We start from the raw sequence: 7,236 nt of genomic DNA, 5'->3' as shown, positions 1-7,236 counted from the left end.
GTGACTGACTGAGCCTCACAGTCTTATATAAAGTTCAGACGGAACTTTGCACGTGTCATAGTGGAGCCCTCAGGATTCCAGAGCCAGCTTTCTGACATCATAATGGGGCCTGCCTCAGAGATAAAAGCCTGGGCCCAGGCAGTGTTGTTCAGTGCTGCTCAGCAGGCAGCACAGGACTGGATTAAAGCTGATACAAGGTGTGAAGGAACAAGGGGTGGCTGTGGGCATGCACTTGCTGCCGCTGCCAGTGTTTATCTGCATGGCAGGAGGGCATTTGGGCGTTGCCAGGAAGGCGTTTTTATGTAGATTCCTCCTCTTTCAGCACTGCATTGTGGTGCAAGCAAAAGAAGCAAATCCTGTCTGGCTTCCTCTCCGGCCTTTATTCACCTCCCGCTTAGTAGCTGTAAATGTGTGTGAGCCTGCAGGGCCCCATGGAATTGCCTAGGAGTAGGCTGAATCGCTGCAAGGGGTGAACAGCAGTATGGGACAGGCTCGGGCAAGGCAAGGGCCGCTCGGGTTATCGCTTCTCGGCCTTTTGGCTAAGATCAAGTGTAGTATCTGTTCTTATCAGTTTAATATCTGATACGTCCCCTATCTGGGGACCATATATTAAATGGATTTTTAGAACAGGGAGATGGAAATAGAGCTTGCTCTGTCCACTCCACGCATTGACCTGGTATTGCAGTATTTCCAGGACCGGTGCACCCTTCCCTTATGTGTTGACTAAAATCAGATTCCAAAAGTGTTTTTTCTCTTTGCCATTGTTTCTGTCTTTCTGAAGGGATCTCCCCTTTTAATCCCATTATTTCAACACCTGTTGGACAATGCATTTGTACAGTCATGTGTGATAATGAGCTCATTTATTAAATGCAATTAATGAATACATTGCCACCTCTTGTTGTGTGTGTGTGTGTGTGTGTGTGTGTGTCTTCTGTGTTTCTGTGTTTCCGGCATTTCACATTGGAACAGCTCATTCACCTTCCTTGTCTTCTCTCCGCCCTCCCTCCCTCCCTCCCTCCTAGGTAAGTTAAAGAGCTGCACCTGAGCCAGCCACTGATTGATGCAGCACCACAGTCAAATAGTGGAGTGGAGTGGAGTAGGGGAACAGCAAACAGCCATTAAAGCAGCCAGCCGCCTACCCGCCACAATGGACCTACCTGTGTACACTAGGTGGATGTGATGGAATGTACTGTCGTCCCTACATTTCAAGAAGAAGTAAGAATTGCAGTTGCAACAAACCCTTGCTTGCCTACAAAGAGAGCAGCAATTTGGATTTGTTACTATGTTACCTGGAAGAATAACAAACTGTGCAAGGATGGAGGTTGTAGGAGCAAAGAGAAGTTGTCTGTAAAGTTGGTGGATGCCTATTTTCCATTTTGCAGTCCCTTGTCTCCCTCTTGTGGCCTCCTGGAGGCAAATAAATGTGCAAAAAAAAGACAGCCTGGCGGCCGGCTGTTGCAGTGTTGCCCTCTCAGGCAACACTGAGTGACTGACTGAGCCTCACAGTCTTATATAAAGTTCAGACGGAACTTTGCACGTGTCATAGTGGAGCCCTCAGGATTCCAGAGCCAGCTTTCTGACATCATAATGGGGCCTGCCTCAGAGATAAAAGCCTGGGCCCAGGCAGTGTTGTTCAGTGCTGCTCAGCAGGCAGCACAGGACTGGATTAAAGCTGATACAAGGTGTGAAGGAACAAGGGGTGGCTGTGGGCATGCACTTGCTGCCGCTGCCAGTGTTTATCTGCATGGCAGGAGGGCATTTGGGCGTTGCCAGGAAGGCGTTTTTATGTAGATTCCTCCTCTTTCAGCACTGCATTGTGGTGCAAGCAAAAGAAGCAAATCCTGTCTGGCTTCCTCTCCGGCCTTTATTCACCTCCCGCTTAGTAGCTGTAAATGTGTGTGAGCCTGCAGGGCCCCATGGAATTGCCTAGGAGTAGGCTGAATCGCTGCAAGGGGTGAACAGCAGTATGGGACAGGCTCGGGCAAGGCAAGGGCCGCTCGGGTTATCGCTTCTCGGCCTTTTGGCTAAGATCAAGTGTAGTATCTGTTCTTATCAGTTTAATATCTGATACGTCCCCTATCTGGGGACCATATATTAAATGGATTTTTAGAACAGGGAGATGGAAATAGAGCTTGCTCTGTCCACTCCACGCATTGACCTGGTATTGCAGTATTTCCAGGACCGGTGCACCCTTCCCTTATGTGTTGACTAAAATCAGATTCCAAAAGTGTTTTTTCTCTTTGCCATTGTTTCTGTCTTTCTGAAGGGATCTCCCCTTTTAATCCCATTATTTCAACACCTGTTGGACAATGCATTTGTACAGTCATGTGTGATAATGAGCTCATTTATTAAATGCAATTAATGAATACATTGCCACCTCTTGTTGTGTGTGTGTGTGTGTGTGTGTGTGTGTCTTCTGTGTTTCTGTGTTTCCGGCATTTCACATTGGAACAGCTCATTCACCTTCCTTGTCTTCTCTCCGCCCTCCCTCCCTCCCTCCCTCCTAGGTAAGTTAAAGAGCTGCACCTGAGCCAGCCACTGATTGATGCAGCACCACAGTCAAATAGTGGAGTGGAGTGGAGTAGGGGAACAGCAAACAGCCATTAAAGCAGCCAGCCGCCTACCCGCCACAATGGACCTACCTGTGTACACTAGGTGGATGTGATGGAATGTACTGTCGTCCCTACATTTCAAGAAGAAGTAAGAATTGCAGTTGCAACAAACCCTTGCTTGCCTACAAAGAGAGCAGCAATTTGGATTTGTTACTATGTTACCTGGAAGAATAACAAACTGTGCAAGGATGGAGGTTGTAGGAGCAAAGAGAAGTTGTCTGTAAAGTTGGTGGATGCCTATTTTCCATTTTGCAGTCCCTTGTCTCCCTCTTGTGGCCTCCTGGAGGCAAATAAATGTGCAAAAAAAAGACAGCCTGGCGGCCGGCTGTTGCAGTGTTGCCCTCTCAGGCAACACTGAGTGACTGACTGAGCCTCACAGTCTTATATAAAGTTCAGACGGAACTTTGCACGTGTCATAGTGGAGCCCTCAGGATTCCAGAGCCAGCTTTCTGACATCATAATGGGGCCTGCCTCAGAGATAAAAGCCTGGGCCCAGGCAGTGTTGTTCAGTGCTGCTCAGCAGGCAGCACAGGACTGGATTAAAGCTGATACAAGGTGTGAAGGAACAAGGGGTGGCTGTGGGCATGCACTTGCTGCCGCTGCCAGTGTTTATCTGCATGGCAGGAGGGCATTTGGGCGTTGCCAGGAAGGCGTTTTTATGTAGATTCCTCCTCTTTCAGCACTGCATTGTGGTGCAAGCAAAAGAAGCAAATCCTGTCTGGCTTCCTCTCCGGCCTTTATTCACCTCCCGCTTAGTAGCTGTAAATGTGTGTGAGCCTGCAGGGCCCCATGGAATTGCCTAGGAGTAGGCTGAATCGCTGCAAGGGGTGAACAGCAGTATGGGACAGGCTCGGGCAAGGCAAGGGCCGCTCGGGTTATCGCTTCTCGGCCTTTTGGCTAAGATCAAGTGTAGTATCTGTTCTTATCAGTTTAATATCTGATACGTCCCCTATCTGGGGACCATATATTAAATGGATTTTTAGAACAGGGAGATGGAAATAGAGCTTGCTCTGTCCACTCCACGCATTGACCTGGTATTGCAGTATTTCCAGGACCGGTGCACCCTTCCCTTATGTGTTGACTAAAATCAGATTCCAAAAGTGTTTTTTCTCTTTGCCATTGTTTCTGTCTTTCTGAAGGGATCTCCCCTTTTAATCCCATTATTTCAACACCTGTTGGACAATGCATTTGTACAGTCATGTGTGATAATGAGCTCATTTATTAAATGCAATTAATGAATACATTGCCACCTCTTGTTGTGTGTGTGTGTGTGTGTGTGTGTGTGTCTTCTGTGTTTCTGTGTTTCCGGCATTTCACATTGGAACAGCTCATTCACCTTCCTTGTCTTCTCTCCGCCCTCCCTCCCTCCCTCCCTCCTAGGTAAGTTAAAGAGCTGCACCTGAGCCAGCCACTGATTGATGCAGCACCACAGTCAAATAGTGGAGTGGAGTGGAGTAGGGGAACAGCAAACAGCCATTAAAGCAGCCAGCCGCCTACCCGCCACAATGGACCTACCTGTGTACACTAGGTGGATGTGATGGAATGTACTGTCGTCCCTACATTTCAAGAAGAAGTAAGAATTGCAGTTGCAACAAACCCTTGCTTGCCTACAAAGAGAGCAGCAATTTGGATTTGTTACTATGTTACCTGGAAGAATAACAAACTGTGCAAGGATGGAGGTTGTAGGAGCAAAGAGAAGTTGTCTGTAAAGTTGGTGGATGCCTATTTTCCATTTTGCAGTCCCTTGTCTCCCTCTTGTGGCCTCCTGGAGGCAAATAAATGTGCAAAAAAAAGACAGCCTGGCGGCCGGCTGTTGCAGTGTTGCCCTCTCAGGCAACACTGAGTGACTGACTGAGCCTCACAGTCTTATATAAAGTTCAGACGGAACTTTGCACGTGTCATAGTGGAGCCCTCAGGATTCCAGAGCCAGCTTTCTGACATCATAATGGGGCCTGCCTCAGAGATAAAAGCCTGGGCCCAGGCAGTGTTGTTCAGTGCTGCTCAGCAGGCAGCACAGGACTGGATTAAAGCTGATACAAGGTGTGAAGGAACAAGGGGTGGCTGTGGGCATGCACTTGCTGCCGCTGCCAGTGTTTATCTGCATGGCAGGAGGGCATTTGGGCGTTGCCAGGAAGGCGTTTTTATGTAGATTCCTCCTCTTTCAGCACTGCATTGTGGTGCAAGCAAAAGAAGCAAATCCTGTCTGGCTTCCTCTCCGGCCTTTATTCACCTCCCGCTTAGTAGCTGTAAATGTGTGTGAGCCTGCAGGGCCCCATGGAATTGCCTAGGAGTAGGCTGAATCGCTGCAAGGGGTGAACAGCAGTATGGGACAGGCTCGGGCAAGGCAAGGGCCGCTCGGGTTATCGCTTCTCGGCCTTTTGGCTAAGATCAAGTGTAGTATCTGTTCTTATCAGTTTAATATCTGATACGTCCCCTATCTGGGGACCATATATTAAATGGATTTTTAGAACAGGGAGATGGAAATAGAGCTTGCTCTGTCCACTCCACGCATTGACCTGGTATTGCAGTATTTCCAGGACCGGTGCACCCTTCCCTTATGTGTTGACTAAAATCAGATTCCAAAAGTGTTTTTTCTCTTTGCCATTGTTTCTGTCTTTCTGAAGGGATCTCCCCTTTTAATCCCATTATTTCAACACCTGTTGGACAATGCATTTGTACAGTCATGTGTGATAATGAGCTCATTTATTAAATGCAATTAATGAATACATTGCCACCTCTTGTTGTGTGTGTGTGTGTGTGTGTGTGTGTGTCTTCTGTGTTTCTGTGTTTCCGGCATTTCACATTGGAACAGCTCATTCACCTTCCTTGTCTTCTCTCCGCCCTCCCTCCCTCCCTCCCTCCTAGGTAAGTTAAAGAGCTGCACCTGAGCCAGCCACTGATTGATGCAGCACCACAGTCAAATAGTGGAGTGGAGTGGAGTAGGGGAACAGCAAACAGCCATTAAAGCAGCCAGCCGCCTACCCGCCACAATGGACCTACCTGTGTACACTAGGTGGATGTGATGGAATGTACTGTCGTCCCTACATTTCAAGAAGAAGTAAGAATTGCAGTTGCAACAAACCCTTGCTTGCCTACAAAGAGAGCAGCAATTTGGATTTGTTACTATGTTACCTGGAAGAATAACAAACTGTGCAAGGATGGAGGTTGTAGGAGCAAAGAGAAGTTGTCTGTAAAGTTGGTGGATGCCTATTTTCCATTTTGCAGTCCCTTGTCTCCCTCTTGTGGCCTCCTGGAGGCAAATAAATGTGCAAAAAAAAGACAGCCTGGCGGCCGGCTGTTGCAGTGTTGCCCTCTCAGGCAACACTGAGTGACTGACTGAGCCTCACAGTCTTATATAAAGTTCAGACGGAACTTTGCACGTGTCATAGTGGAGCCCTCAGGATTCCAGAGCCAGCTTTCTGACATCATAATGGGGCCTGCCTCAGAGATAAAAGCCTGGGCCCAGGCAGTGTTGTTCAGTGCTGCTCAGCAGGCAGCACAGGACTGGATTAAAGCTGATACAAGGTGTGAAGGAACAAGGGGTGGCTGTGGGCATGCACTTGCTGCCGCTGCCAGTGTTTATCTGCATGGCAGGAGGGCATTTGGGCGTTGCCAGGAAGGCGTTTTTATGTAGATTCCTCCTCTTTCAGCACTGCATTGTGGTGCAAGCAAAAGAAGCAAATCCTGTCTGGCTTCCTCTCCGGCCTTTATTCACCTCCCGCTTAGTAGCTGTAAATGTGTGTGAGCCTGCAGGGCCCCATGGAATTGCCTAGGAGTAGGCTGAATCGCTGCAAGGGGTGAACAGCAGTATGGGACAGGCTCGGGCAAGGCAAGGGCCGCTCGGGTTATCGCTTCTCGGCCTTTTGGCTAAGATCAAGTGTAGTATCTGTTCTTATCAGTTTAATATCTGATACGTCCCCTATCTGGGGACCATATATTAAATGGATTTTTAGAACAGGGAGATGGAAATAGAGCTTGCTCTGTCCACTCCACGCATTGACCTGGTATTGCAGTATTTCCAGGACCGGTGCACCCTTCCCTTATGTGTTGACTAAAATCAGATTCCAAAAGTGTTTTTTCTCTTTGCCATTGTTTCTGTCTTTCTGAAGGGATCTCCCCTTTTAATCCCATTATTTCAACACCTGTTGGACAATGCATTTGTACAGTCATGTGTGATAATGAGCTCATTTATTAAATGCAATTAATGAATACATTGCCACCTCTTGTTGTGTGTGTGTGTGTGTGTGTGTGTGTGTCTTCTGTGTTTCTGTGTTTCCGGCATTTCACATTGGAACAGCTCATTCACCTTCCTTGTCTTCTCTCCGCCCTCCCTCCCTCCCTCCCTCCTAGGTAAGTTAAAGAGCTGCACCTGAGCCAGCCACTGATTGATGCAGCACCACAGTCAAATAGTGGAGTGGAGTGGAGTAGGGGAACAGCAAACAGCCATTAAAGCAGCCAGCCGCCTACCCGCCACAATGGACCTACCTGTGTACACTAGGTGGATGTGATGGAATGTACTGTCGTCCCTACATTTCAAGAAGAAGTAAGAATTGCAGTTGCAACAAACCCTTGCTTGCCTACAAAGAGAGCAGCAATTTGGATTTGTTACTATGTTACCTGGAAG

General features: G+C 48.0%; 5 non-coding genes across 5 annotated transcripts; all 5 read left to right on the top strand.

Annotated features, from left to right (window-relative positions):
* Positions 1 to 519: 519 nt before the first annotated feature.
* LOC142697792 (U2 spliceosomal RNA) lies at positions 520 to 710 on the top strand. The gene has a single exon (XR_012865549.1). It is a non-coding gene; the product is annotated as a U2 spliceosomal RNA (small nuclear RNA).
* A 1,294-nt stretch (positions 711 to 2,004) lies between these two features.
* Positions 2,005 to 2,195, top strand: LOC142697791 (U2 spliceosomal RNA). Its single transcript, XR_012865548.1, has one exon. It is a non-coding gene; the product is annotated as a U2 spliceosomal RNA (small nuclear RNA).
* Positions 2,196 to 3,489: 1,294 nt separating this feature from the next.
* On the top strand, positions 3,490 to 3,680 carry LOC142697790 (U2 spliceosomal RNA). The gene has a single exon (XR_012865547.1). It is a non-coding gene; the product is annotated as a U2 spliceosomal RNA (small nuclear RNA).
* Positions 3,681 to 4,974: 1,294 nt separating this feature from the next.
* On the top strand, positions 4,975 to 5,165 carry LOC142697789 (U2 spliceosomal RNA). The gene has a single exon (XR_012865546.1). It is a non-coding gene; the product is annotated as a U2 spliceosomal RNA (small nuclear RNA).
* Positions 5,166 to 6,459: 1,294 nt separating this feature from the next.
* On the top strand, positions 6,460 to 6,650 carry LOC142697788 (U2 spliceosomal RNA). Its single transcript, XR_012865545.1, has one exon. It is a non-coding gene; the product is annotated as a U2 spliceosomal RNA (small nuclear RNA).
* Positions 6,651 to 7,236: the final 586 nt, after the last annotated feature.

This window comes from Rhinoderma darwinii, assembly GCF_050947455.1.
Source record: "Rhinoderma darwinii isolate aRhiDar2 chromosome 5 unlocalized genomic scaffold, aRhiDar2.hap1 SUPER_5_unloc_9, whole genome shotgun sequence".
NCBI lineage: Eukaryota > Metazoa > Chordata > Amphibia > Anura > Rhinodermatidae > Rhinoderma > Rhinoderma darwinii.
Note: the sequence above shows the minus strand (reverse complement) of the source record. Positions and strands in the feature narration are given on the sequence as shown.